Below are 14288 nucleotides of genomic sequence, written 5' to 3' on the forward strand. Positions count from 1 at the left end.
ATCATCCATCGCTTGATAGAGGCAGGCATAAAAAATACAGTTGGCCATCTCATTTCTATGTGTAAATCTGCTTTCGTGTGGGTTATGATGGCAAGTTAGCTTACCAACCTAGCTGGGTTCAAAAGTCGCCTAGGGACAAGTGGAAGTGACACCTGTAGTAATAACCAAAAACTTTGTGAATGTATCTCAAAGCTTCACGGTTGTCTAGCTCCATCATACAAAATGCGTAAATTAGAACGAGATTGTGGACTCTCGTGCAAGTGGGTATATATAACACGTCCTCAGTTTTCATCTTTATGAAAGGTGTTTAATGGAATCGAAACCTGGAACCAGAGCTGCAACCGAGCTATCTGATGACGGAATAGCGCCATTGAGAGTCATGTCAGAGTCATGCCCTTTGGCCCAATACAGAAGAAAACAGAAAATATGTTCTTGTCGAGCTTCATGAAGAAGACCGATAATGTGGCCACTCGGGGGTTTCATAGTTCTATTGGAAAAATTCCTTTTGATCTAAGTGGAAGGATACATGATTTTTTTACTAGAAATTGCGCTCGATATAAAATAGAAGTTTTAATTTGGGCGGTTCGCGTTTTATTGTAAAAAGAGAGCTTTTCATTCTCTTATAGAAGCCCGCGCCCACGCGGGTAAAGCCCAGCGGGGTCTGTCCTACTTAATACATTTTGATTTTTTCACAAAAATAATGAAAAATTAGGAAAATCATTCATTAACTATGAATAGTTAGAAATGAAAAAGGTATTTGATTTCTAAAATGGATAGGCGCTGTTCTTAACCATCCATCGGTTGATAGAGGCAGGCATGAAAAAATATAGTTGGCCATCTCATTTTTACGTGAAAAATGACACGAGGTTTGAAATCAACTGTGGTGTGGGTTATGGTGGTAAGTTGGCCTACCAACCTAGCTGGGTTCAAAAGTCACTAAAGGACAAGTGAAAATGACACCTATTGTAGTCCCAAAAAACTGTGTGAATTTTCCTCAAAGCAGCATGGTGGTCTAGATTCAACATACAAATTGTGTAAATTGGAAGCAAATTATGGGCACTGGTGCAAGTGGATATATGTAACACGTTCTCAATTTTCATCTTTTGTAAGTGTGTTTTGGAGGGTCCTGATACGTCTCCATCGTATCTACCTTTTTAAACACTTTTGCTCTTATTTTAAACCCTAATTTTCATGGTTTTGGTGAAACTAACTCGGACTGACGTTGTTTTCAGCAAAACTATTTTGGTGTTATTTTTTGTGAAGAAATAAAAATTTCTCGAAATTGGAAGAAACTTTGCTCAGAATTATTTTGAAATAAACAAAAGATATTGGAGCAAGAAACCACCGAAGAGGGGCCAGGGGTTGGCCACATGGACAGGTGGCGCGACCACCCCCAGGCCTCTTGACCTAATTCCAACGCAATAAATTCACTGTTCCCCTGAAAAAATCAGAGAGAAAGTTCCATTGTGTTTTACGATACAGAGCCACCGCCATTGTAACACCCCGAGAATCTTGCTACAGTAATCTCCCCCTAATGTGCCATGACATCACCTTTTTGCTAATCCATTTGTCACTTGATCAAAATTCAAATCAAACTCAAATTTAATATAAAGTAAAAAATATTTATTCAAACAACAAAATAAAAATGTTAATTGGGTTGCAAATATTCACTAACTAATTTTCATGAAGAAACCAACATCATTTGAATTCCCCAAATGTCCCTAGCAAATTATAAAGTGGTCCAACAACAACTAATATGGGCTTTTAAATATAAAACAAATGTTTATACAATTCCAAACCACTTGAGACTTTGTGTGTGGGCTAAAAATGTTGCATTTAAGTTTATATGCAAAGTTTCACTTTTTACGAAAATCATTTAGTAGCAAAAGAAGCAAGAAAACAGAGAAGAAAATATAAAACACAGAAAAATTATACAAAAAAGGAAAAGAAAGGAAAGGCCCATGTAGCATGGGAGAGGCCTAGCCCACATCCCCACTCCCCCGCGTCTCCTACCTAGCTACATGAGCGGGCAGGGGCGGCCGTGGCACCATCTCCATGGCCGACGCCACACGTCAACCATCCGTGCCCCCTCATAGCCCTACAAGACTCCACCCTCGACCCCTGGAAACCCTAGTTCCCCTCGTTCCCCTTCCTCTCACTCCCTCACCCTCCCCCTCTCTGCCATGCTTGCCCGAGCGGACAGATCGCCACGCTGGAGCCACCTCACGTCGCACGGAGATGCCAAGGAGGGTCCCTGACGTCTACTACATCGTCCGCGCCATCGGGCATGAGTCGTGGAGCCGCATCCATGCCGCCTGCTTCGCCCCGCTTCGACTATGGCCACCGGAGCGCCGCCGCACAATTCGTCGCCCCTGTGCTACAAAACCCCTTGCCAAGCTTTTCATCTGCTCCCCGGTGGCTTCTCCGTCGGACCCCCTTCCCCTGCCTCGATTTGGTTACCCTTTTGCCGCCCCACCGGAGAGTGATACGTCTTCGTCGTATCTACTTTTCCTAACGTCTTTCCTCTTGTTTTGACTCTAATATGCATGATTTGAATGAAACTAACCTGGACTGATGTTGTTTTAGCCAAACTACCATGGTGTCGTTTTTGTGCAGAAATAAAAGTTCTCGAATTGGAACGAAACATTTTGAAGAATTATTTCAAAATAAAGAAAAATACTGGAGCCAAAAACCACCGGAGGGGGCCTCTGGGTGAGCACAACCCACCAGGGCGCGCCCCCTACAGGCGCGCCCAGGTGGGTTGTGCCCACCTAGTGGCCCCGCAGACCCTGATTACAACTCCAGAAATACCTATTTTTCCAGAAAAAAATCAAGGATGAAGAATCATCTCATTTCATGATACGGAGCCGCTGCCACCTCCCGTTCTTCATCGGGAGGCTAGATCTGGAGTCTATTTGGGGCTCTAGAGAGGGGGATCTTTGATTTTCGTCATCACCAAACCTCCTTCATCACCAATTCCATGATGCTCCCCACCGGGAGTGAGTAATTCCTTCGTAGGCTCGCTAGTCGGTGAGGAGTTGGATGAGATTCATCATTTAATTAATCGAGTTAGTTTTGTTAGGGCTTGATCCCTAGTATCCATTATGTTATGAGATTGATGTTGTTATGACTTTGCCATGCTATGCTTGTCGCTTTGGGCCCGGGTGCCATGATTTCAAATTTGAACTGATTATGTTATCACCATTATATCTATGTTCTAGATCCGATCTTGCAAGTCATATTCATCTATTACGTGTTATGATCCGCAAACCCCGGAGTGACAGTATTCGGGATACTTTTCGTTGATGACCATAGCTTGAGGAGTTCATGTATTCACCATGTGTTAATGCTTTGTTCTAGTTCTCTATTAAAAGGAGGCCTTAATATGCCTTAGTTTCCATATGGACCCCGCTGCCACGGGAGTGTAGGACAAAAAATGGCATGCAAGTTCTTCCCATAAGCACGTATGACTATTTACAGAATACATGCCTACATTATGTTTTTGAACTGGAGCTAGTTTTGTATCGCCCAAGGTTATGACTGTTATATGATGAACATCATCCAACGAATCGACCAATCCAATGCCTACGAATTTCCTATATATTGATCTTGCTAAGTTACTACTGCTGTTGTTACTGTTACACTTGCTACAAAATCATTGCTATCACTGTTACTGTTACTATTGCCGCTACCACTGCTATCAAAACTATCATACTACTTTTGCTACTGATTACTTTCTTGTAGATAATTAATCTCTAGGTGTGATTGAATTGACAACTCAGCTGCTAATACTTGCAAATATTCTTTGGCTCCCCTTGTGTTGAATCAATAATTTTGGGTTGAATACTCTACCCTCGAAAACTGTTGCGATACCCTATACCTGTGGGTTAACTGAGAGCTTATGCTCACCGCGCCCGCACCCCAAGCCTCGTCCGTCCCATCCGCACATCCGACGTGCCCGCCTACGCATGGCCGAGATCCCGTGCATGCCGTGCTCGCCTGGCCTTGACCTAGCACACGCCCACGCGCGCCCAACCAACTGCAGCCGCTTGCTTGCGCCCGCACCAACCGCGCCCACCTACACACTGCCGCTCACGCGTGCGCCGCCTCTGGTCACATCCCAGCTTGCGTCCGCGCGCCTGCAGTCCCGCTTGCCGCTGCTCTCGGCCGCCCCGTGCGCCGCCATGCCCACTCACCACTGATGTCTACTACACAACCTTCTTCTTGTAGACGTTGTTGGGCCTCCAAGTGCAGAGGTTTGTAGGAGAGTAGCAAATTTCCCTCAAGTGGATGACCTAAGGTTTATCAATCCGTTGGAGGCGTAGGATGAAGATGGTCTCCCTCAAAAAACCCTGCAACCAAATAACAAAGAGTCTCTTGTGTCCCCAACACACCCAATACAATGGTAAATTGTATAGGTGCACTAGTTCGGTGAAGAGATGGTAATAGAAGTGCAATATGGATGGTAGATATAGGTTTTTGTAATCTGAAAATATAAAGACATCAAGGTAACTAATGATAAAAGTGAGCGAAAACGGTATTGCAATGCGTTGAAACAAGGCCTAGGGTTCATACTTTCACTAGTGCAAGTTCTCTCAACAATAATAACATAATTGGATCATATAACTATCCCTCAACATGCAACAAAGAGTCACTCCAAAGTCACTAATAGCGGAGAACAAACGAAGAGATTATTGTAGGGTTCAAAACCACCTCAAAGTTATCCTTTTTGATCGATCTATTCAAGGTCCGTAGTAAAATAACACGAAGCTATTCTTTCTGTTCAATCTGAGTTCATACTAGAATAACACCTTAAGACACAAATCAACCAAAACCCTAATGTCACCTAGATACTCCAATGTCACCTCAAGTATTTGTGGGTATGATTATACGATATACATCACACAATCTCAGATTCATCTATTCAAACCAACATAAAGAACTTCAAAGAGTGCCCCAAAGTTTCTACCAGAGAGTCAAAACGAAAACATGTGCCAACCCCTATGCATAAATTCACGAGGTCACGAAACCCGCAAGTTGATCACCAAAACATACATCAAGTAGATCACGTGAATATCCCATTGTCACCACAGATAAGCACATGCAAGACATACATCAAGTGTTCTCAAATCCTTAAAGACTCAATCCGATAAGATAACTTCAAAGGGAAAACTCAATTCATCACAAGGAGATAGAGGGGGAGAAACATCATAAGATCCAACTATAATAGCAAAGCTCGTGATACATCAAGATCGTGCCGAATCAAGAACACGAGAGATATAAATCAAACACATAGCTACTGGAACATACCCTCAGCCCCGAGGGTGAACTACTCCCTTCTCGTCATGGAGAGTGCCGAGATGATGAAGATGGCCACCGGAGAGCGATTCCCCCCTCCGGCAGGGTGCCGGAACGGGTCTAGATTGGTTTTCGGTGGCTACGGAGGCTTGCGGCGGCGGAACTCCCGATCTAGGTTTCTTTTCGGGGGTTTCTGTATTTATAGGAATTTTTGGCGTCGGTCTCACGTCAGGGGGGTATCCGAGTCATCCACGAGGTAGGGGGCGAGCCCAGGGGGTAGGGCGCGCCCTCCACCCTCGTGGATGGCTCGGGACTCTTCTGGCCCAACTCTTTTACTTCGGGGGCTTCTTTTGGTCCATAAAAAATCATCAAAATTTGGCACGTCAATTGGACTCCATTTGGTATTCCTTTTCTGTAAAACTCAAAAACAAGGAAAAATAGAAACTGGCACTGGGCTCTAGGTTAGTAGGTTAGTCCCAAAAATCATATAAAATAGCATATAAATGCATATAAAACATTCAAGATGGATAATATAATAGCATGGAACAATAAAAAATTATAGATACGTTGGAGACGTATCAACCACCACCGTGCGCCACCGCTACTAGTTGTTGCCGCCACCGCCATTGTTGTCGCTGACATCGACTCGGGCCACCTCCTACCACCCTATGGCTACCACCCGACGCGCGGTGACGCCAGCTATCTAATGCGCCCACCCACGTGTCCAACCGTCGCCAAAGATGACCGAATGAGCAACGTCGGCGTGCTCTGCCTAGTCGCCGTTGGCTTGTTGACATGGCGCCGTCATTAGCCAATGGATTAGCCACTGATTAACCTAGATAACCTCACTGTCAGCAGGCCCTAGGCTGCTAACTAATCTCTGTTATTTTTAATAAACACTATTTAAAACTAAAAGTGGCTGACATGTGGGTCCACTAGGCCCTGTTGACCCAGTCAACCTGCCGACTGGGCAAGCCCAGTCACAGACAGGTGGGACCCACTGGCCCCATTGACCAGTCAAAGCTGACTAGTCAACTGCTGACTAGGTCCCACTGTCAGCCACACCAACACTGCTAGGTACACTTTTTGGTAAATCTTATTATTGCTCGCTAGTTGATTATGCCATTGATATGAGTTAATATAATTTTAAGAGTTATTATTGACATGGTTAGTCATGATCTTTGCTGAAAACCTGGGTGCTCTTAAGCTTATTTATGTAAACAAGAGCAAAAGAGTTCGTAAGAGTTTTACTTTTTCACTTCCAGTTTATCAACCGATTTGCTTGAGGACAAGCAAAGGTTTAAGCTTGGGGGAGTTGATATGTCTACGTCACATCTACTTTTGCCAACGCTTTCCCTTTTGTTTTGGATTCTAATTTGCACGATTTGAATGAAACTAAGCCACACAGACGCTGTTTTTAGCAGAACTACCATGGTGTTGTTTTTGTGCAGAAATTAAAGTTCTCGGATTGGAACGAAACTTTTTGGAGAAATATTTCATAACAAAAAGAAAAATACTGGAGCAAAAAACCACCAGAGGGGGGCCCTGGGTGAGCACAACCCACCAGGGCGCGCCCCACCTCCACGCGTGCCCAGGTGGGTTGTGCCCACCTGGTGGCCCCGCAGACCCTGATTCCAACTCCATAAATACCTATTTTTCTAGAAAAAAATCAAGGAGGAAGAATTATCTTGTTTCACGATATAGAGCCACCGCCACCTCCCATTCTTCATCCGGAGGACAGATCTGGAGTCTGTTTGGGGCTCCGGACAGGGGGATCTTTGATCTTCATCATCACCAACCCCCCTTCATCGCGAATTCCATGATGCTCCCCACCGGGAGTGAGTAATTCCTCTGTAGGCTCGCTGGTCAGTGAGGAGTTGGATGAGATTCATCATGTAATTAACTAAGTTAGTTGTTGGGGAACGTTGCAGAAAACAAAAAATTTCCTACGGTTTCACCAAGATCCATCTATGAGTTCATCTAGCAACGAGTGATCGGATTGCATCTACATACCTTTGTAGATCACGCGCGGAAGCGTTCAAAGAACGGGGATGAGGAAGTCGTACTCGACGTGATCCAAATCACAGGAGATCCTAGCGCCGAACGGGCGGCACCTCCGCGTTCAGTCAGCATGACGTATCCTCCTTCTTGATCCAGCAAGGGGGAAGGAGAGGTTGATGAATATCCAGCAGCACGACTGCGTGGTGGTGGATGCAGGGGTCACCACAGCAGGGCTTCGCCGTTCTACTATGAGAGGGAGAGGTGTTGCAGGGGAGAGGGAGGCGCCAAGACTCAAGGGTGCGGCTGCCCCCTCCCTCCCCCCCTTTATATAGGCCCTCTAGGGGGTGCGCCGACCCTAGGAGATGGGATCTCCTAGGGGGGCGGCGGCCAAGGGGTGGAGTGCCCCCCAAGCCAGGTGGGGCGCCCCCCCACCCTAGGGTTCCCAACCCTAGGCGCATGGGGTGGGCCGAGGGGGGCGCACCAGCCCACTATGGACTGGTTCCCTCCCCACTTTGGCCCATGGGGCCCTCCGGGATGGGTGGCCCCACCCGGTGGACCCCCGGGACCCTTCTGGTGGTCCCGGTACAATACCGGTGACCCCCGAAACTCTCCCGATGGCCGAAACTGCACTTCCTATATATAATTCTTCACCTCCGGACCATTCCGGAACTCCTCGTGACGTCCAGGATCTCATCTGGGACTCCGAACAACTTTCGGGTTACTGCATATTCATATCTCTACAACCCTAGCGTCACCGAACCTTAAGTGTGTAGACCCTACGGGTTCGGGAGACATGTAGACATGACCGAGATGGCTCTCCGGTCAATAACCAACAGCGGGATCTGGATACCCATGTTGGCTCCCACATGCTCCTCGATGATCTCATCAGATGAACCATGATGTCGAGGATTCAAACAACCCCGTATACAATTCCCTTTGTCAATCGGTATGTTACTTGCCCGAGATTCGATCGTCGGTATCCCAATACCTTGTTCAATCTCGTTACCGGCAAGTCACTTTACTCATACCGTAATGCATGATCCCGTGACCAGACACTTGGTCACTTTGAGCTCGTTGTGATGATGCATTACTGAGTGGGCCCAGAGATACCTCTCCGTCATACGGAGTGACAAATCCCAGTCTTGATTCGTGTCAACCCAACAGACACTTTTGGAGATACCCATAGTATACCTTTATAGTCACCCAGTTACGTTGTGACGTTTGGTACACCCAAAGCACTCCTACGGTATCCGGGAGTTACACGATCTCATGGTCTAAGGAAAAGATACTTGACATTGGAAAACTCTAGCAAACGAACTATACGATCTTGTGCTATGTTTAGGATTGGGTCTTGTCCATCACATCATTCTCCTAATGATGTGATCTCGTTATCAATGACATCCAATGTCCATAGTCAGGAAACCATGACTATCTGTTGATCAACGAGCTAGTCAACTAGAGGCTTACTAGGGACATGTTGGTGTCTATGTATTCACACATGTATTACGATTTCCGGATAACACAATTATAGCATGAATAAAAGATAATTATCATGAACAAGGAAATATAATAATAATCCTTTTATTATTGCCTCTAGGGCATATTTCCAATAGTCTCCCACTTGCACTAGAGTCAATAATCTAGTTACATTGTGATGAATCGAACACCCATGGAATTCTGGTGTTGATCATGTTTTGCTCTAGGGAGAGGTTTAGTCAACGGATCTGCTACATTCAGGTCCGTATGTACTTTACAAATCTCTATGTCTCCATTTTGAACACTTTCACGAATGGAGTTGAAGCGACGCTTGATATGCCTGGTCTTCCTGTGAAACCTGGGCTCCTTGGCAAGGGCAATAGCTCCAGTGTTGTCACAGAAGAGAGTCATCGGGCCCGACGCATTGGGTATGAGTCCTAGGTCGGTAATGAACTCCTTCACCCAGACTGCTTCGTGTGCTGCCTCCGAGCCTGCCATGTACACCGCTTCACATGTAGATCCCGCCACAACGCTTTGCTTGCAACTACACCATCTTACTGCCCCACCATTCAAAATATACACGTATCCGGTTTGTGACTTAGAGTCATCCAGATCTATGTCGAAGATAGCGTCGACGTAACCCTTTACGACGAGCTCTTCATCACCTCCATAAACGAGAAACATTTCCTTAGTCCTTTTCAGGTATTTCAGGATATTCTTGACCGCTGTCCAGTGTTCCTTGCCGGGATTACTTTGGTACCTACCTACCAAACTTACGGCAAGGTTTACATCAGGTCTGGTACACAGCATGGCATACATAATAGAACCTATGGCTGAGGCATAGGGGATGACACTCATCTCTTCTATATCTTCTGCCGTGGTCGGACATTGAGCTGAGCTCAATTTCACACCTTGCAACACAGGCAAGAACCCCTTCTTAGACTTATCCATATCGAACTTCTTCAATATCTTATCAAGGTATGTGCTTTGTGAAAGACCTATGAGGCGTCTTGATCTATCTCTATAGATCTTGATGCCTAATATATAAGCAGCTTCTCCAAGGTCCTTCATTGAAAAACTCTTATTCAAGTAGGCCTTAATGCCGTCCAAAAGCTCTATATCATTTCCCATCAAAAGTATGTCATCTACATATAATATGAGAAATGCTACAGAGCTCCCACTCACTTTCTTGTAAACGTAGGCTTCTCCATAAGTCTGCATAAACCCAAACGCTTTGATCATCTCATCAAAGCGAATGTTCCAACTCCGAGATGCTTGCACCAGCCCATAAATCGAGCATTGGAGCTTGCACACCTTGTTAGCATTCTTAGGATCGACAAAACCTTCCGGCTGCATCATATACAGTTCTTCCTTAAGATAACCGTTAAGGAATGCCGTTTTGACGTCCATTTGCCATATCTCATAATCATAGTATGCGGCAATTGCTAACATGATTCGGACGGACTTCAGCTTTGCCACGGGAGAGAATGTCTCATCGTAGTAAACCCCTTGAACTTGTCGATAACCCTTAGCGACAAGCCTAGCTTTATAGATGGTCACATTACCATCCGCGTCTGTCTTCTTCTTAAAGATCCATTTATTTTCTATGGCTCGCTGATCATCGGGCAAGTCAGTCAAAGTCCATACTTCGTTTTCATACATGGATCCTATCTCGGATTTCATGGCTTCCGGCCATTTGTCAGAATCCGGGCCCGCCATCGCTTCTTCATAGTTTGAAGGTTCACCGTTGTCTAACAACATGATTTCCAAGACAGGGTTGCCGTACCACTCTGGTGCGGAACGTGTCCTTGTGGACCTTCGAAATTCAGTAGGAGCTTGATCAGAAATATCTTGATCATCATCATTAACTTCCTCTCTAATTGGTGCAGGCACCACAGGAACATTTTCCTGAGCTGCGCTACTCTCCGCTTCAAGAGGCAGTACTTCATCAAGCTCTACTTTCCTCCCACTTACTTCTTTCGAGAGAAACTCTTTCTCTAGAAAGGATCCATTCTTGGCAACAAAGATCTTGCCTTCGGATCTGAGGTAGAAGGTATGCCCAATAGTTTCTTTAGGGTATCCTATGAAGACACATTTTTCCGACTTGGGTTCGAGCTTTTCAGGTTGAAGTTTCTTGACATAAGCATCGCATCCCCGAACTTTTAGAAATGACAGCTTAGGCTTCTTCCCAAACCATAATTCATACGGTGTCGTCTCAACGGATTTCGACGGATCCCTATTTAAAGTGAATGCGGCAGTCTCTAAAGCATAGCCCCAAAATGACAGCGGTAATCGGTAAGAGACATCATAGATCGCACCATATCCAATAGAGTGCGATTACGACGTTCGGACACACCATTACGCTGAGGTGTTCCAGGCGGCGTGAGTTGTGAAACTATTCCACATTTTCTTAAGTGTGTGCCAAATTTGTGACTCAAGTATTCTCCTCCACGATCTGATCGCAAAAACTTGATTTTTCTGTCACGTTGATTCTCAACCTCACTCTGAAATTCCTTGAACTTTCCAAAGGTTTCAGACTTGTGTTTCATTAAGTAGACATACCCATATCTACTCAAGTCATCAGTGAGGGTGAGAACATAACGATAGCCACCACGAGCCTCAACGCTCATTGGACCGCACACATCAGTATGTATGATTTCCAATAGGTTGGTTGCTCGCTCCATTGTTCCTGAGAACGGAGTCTTAGTCATCTTACCCATGAGGCATGGTTCGCACGTGTCAAATGATTCGTAATCAAGAGACTCTAAAAGTCCATCTGCATGGAGCTTCTTCATGCGTTTGACACCTATGTGACCAAGGCGGCAGTGCCACAAGTATGTGGGGCTATCATTATCAACCTTACATCTTTTGGTATTCACACTATGAATATGTGTAGCATTATGCTCGAGATTCATTAAGAATAAACCATTCACCATAGGAGCATGACCATAAAACATATCTCTCATATAAATAGAACAACCATTATTCTCGGATTTAAATGAGTAGCCATCTCGAATTAAACGAGATCCTGATACAATGTTCATGCTCAAAGCTGGTACTAAATAACAATTATTGAGGTTTAAAACTAATCCCGCGGGTAAATGTAGAGGTAGCGTGCCGACAGTGATCACATCAACCTTGGAACCATTCCCGACGCGCATCGTCACCTCGTTCTTCGCTAGTCTCCATTTATTCCGCAGCTCCTGCTTTGAGTTACAAATGTGAGCAACTACATCGGTATCAAATACCCATGAGCTACTACGAGTACTGGTAAGGTACACATCAATTACATGTATATCACATATACCTTTCATTTTGCCGGCCTTCTTGTTCGCTAAGTATTCGGGGCAGTTCTGCTTCCAGTGACCACTTCCCTTGCAATAAAAACACTCAGTCTCGGGCTTGGGTCCATTCTTTGGCTTCTTCCCGGCAGCTTGCTTACCAGGCGCGGCAACTCCCTTGCCGTCCTTCTTGAAGTTCTTCTTACCCTTGCCTTTCTTGAGCTTAGTGGTTTTATTCACCATCAACACTTGATGTTCCTTTTTGACTTCTACCTCTGCTGATTCAAGCATTGCAAATACTTCAGGAATGGTCTTTTCCATCCCCTCCATATTGAAGTTCATCACAAAGCTCTTGTAGCTTGGTGGAAGCGACTGAAGGATTCTGTCAATGACCGCGTCATCTGGGAGATTAACTCCCAGCTGAGTTAAGCGGTTATGTAATCCAGACATAGTGAGTATGTGCTCACTGACAGAACTATTTTCCTCCATCTTATAGCTGAAGAACTTGTCGGAGACTTCATATCTCTCGACCCGGGCGTGAGCTTGGAAAACCATTTTCAGCTCTTCGAACATCTCATATGCTCCGTGTGGCTCAAAACGCTTTTGGAGCCCCGGTTCTAAGCTGTAAAGCATGCCACACTGAACGAGGGAGTAATCATCAGCACGTGTCTGCCAAGCGTTCATAACGTCTTGGTTCTGTGGAACGGGTGCGTCACCTAGCGGTGCTTGTAGGACATAATCTTTCTTGGCAGCTATGAGGATGATCCTCAGGTTCCGGACCCAGTCCGTATAATTGCTGCCATTGTCTTTCAGCTTGGTTTTCTCTAGAAACGTGTTGAAGTTGAGGACAACGTGGGCCATTTGATCTACAAGACATATTGTAAAGATTTTAGACTAAGTTCATGATAATTAAGTTCATCTAATCAAATTATATAATGAACTCCCACTCAGATAGACATCCGTCCAGTCATCTAAGTATAACATGATCCGAGTTAACTAGGCCGTGTCCGATCATCACGTGAGACGGACTAGTCAACATCGGTGAACATCTTCATGTTGATCGTATCTTCTATACGACTCATGCTCGACCTTTCGGTCTTGTGTGTTCCGAGGCCATGTCTGTACATGCTAGGATCGTCAAGTCAACCTAAGTGTTTGCATGTGTAAATCTGTCTTACACCCGTTGTATGTGAACGTTGGAATCTATCACACCCGATCATCACGTGGTGCTTCGAAACAACGAACTGCCGCAACAGTGCACATTTAGGGGAAACACTTTCTTGAAATTATTATGAGGGATCATCTTATTTACTACCGTCATTCTAAGTAAACAAGATGCAAAAACATGATAAACATCACATGCAATCAAATAATAATAGTGACATGATATGGCCAATATCACATAGCTCCTTTGATCTCCATCTTGGGGCTCCATGATCATCTTGTCACCGGCATGACACCATGATCTCCATCATCGTGTCTCCATGAAGTTGCTTGCCAACTATTACTTCTACTACTATGGCTAACACGTTTAGCAATAAAGTAAAGTAATTTACATGGCGTTTCTCAATGACACGCAGGTCATACAAAAAAATAAAGACAACTCATATGGCTCCTGCCGGTTGTCATACTCATCGACATGCAAGTCGTGATTCCTATTACAAGAACATGATCTCATACATCACATATATATCATTCATCATTCATCACAACTTTGGCCATATCACATCACAAAGCACTTGCTGCAAAAACAAGTTAGACGTCCTCTAATTGTTGTTGCAAGTTTTACGTGGCTGCAATAGGGTTCTAGCAAGAACGTTTTCTTACCTACGTAAAAGCCACAACGTGATTTGTCAACTTCTATTTACCCTTCATAAGGACCCTTTTCATCGAATCCGCTCCAACTAAAGTGGGAGAGACAGACACCCGCTAGCCACCTTATGCAACTAGTGCATGTCAGTCGGTGGAACCAGTCTCACGTAAGCATACGTGTAAGGTCGGTCCGGGCCGCTTCATCCCACAATACCGCTGAAGCAAAATAAGACTAGTAGTGGCAAGAAAGTTGACAACATCTACGCCCACAACAAATTGTGTTCTACTCGTGCAAAGAGAACTACGCATAGACCTAGCTCATGATGCCACTGTTGGGGAACGTTGCAGAAAACAAAAATTTTCCTACGGTTTCACCAAGATCCATCTATGAGTTCATCTAGCAATGAGTGATCGGATTGC

The sequence above is a fragment of the Triticum aestivum genome, chromosome 3A (assembly GCF_018294505.1).
Source record: "Triticum aestivum cultivar Chinese Spring chromosome 3A, IWGSC CS RefSeq v2.1, whole genome shotgun sequence".
Taxonomy (NCBI): domain Eukaryota; kingdom Viridiplantae; phylum Streptophyta; class Magnoliopsida; order Poales; family Poaceae; genus Triticum; species Triticum aestivum.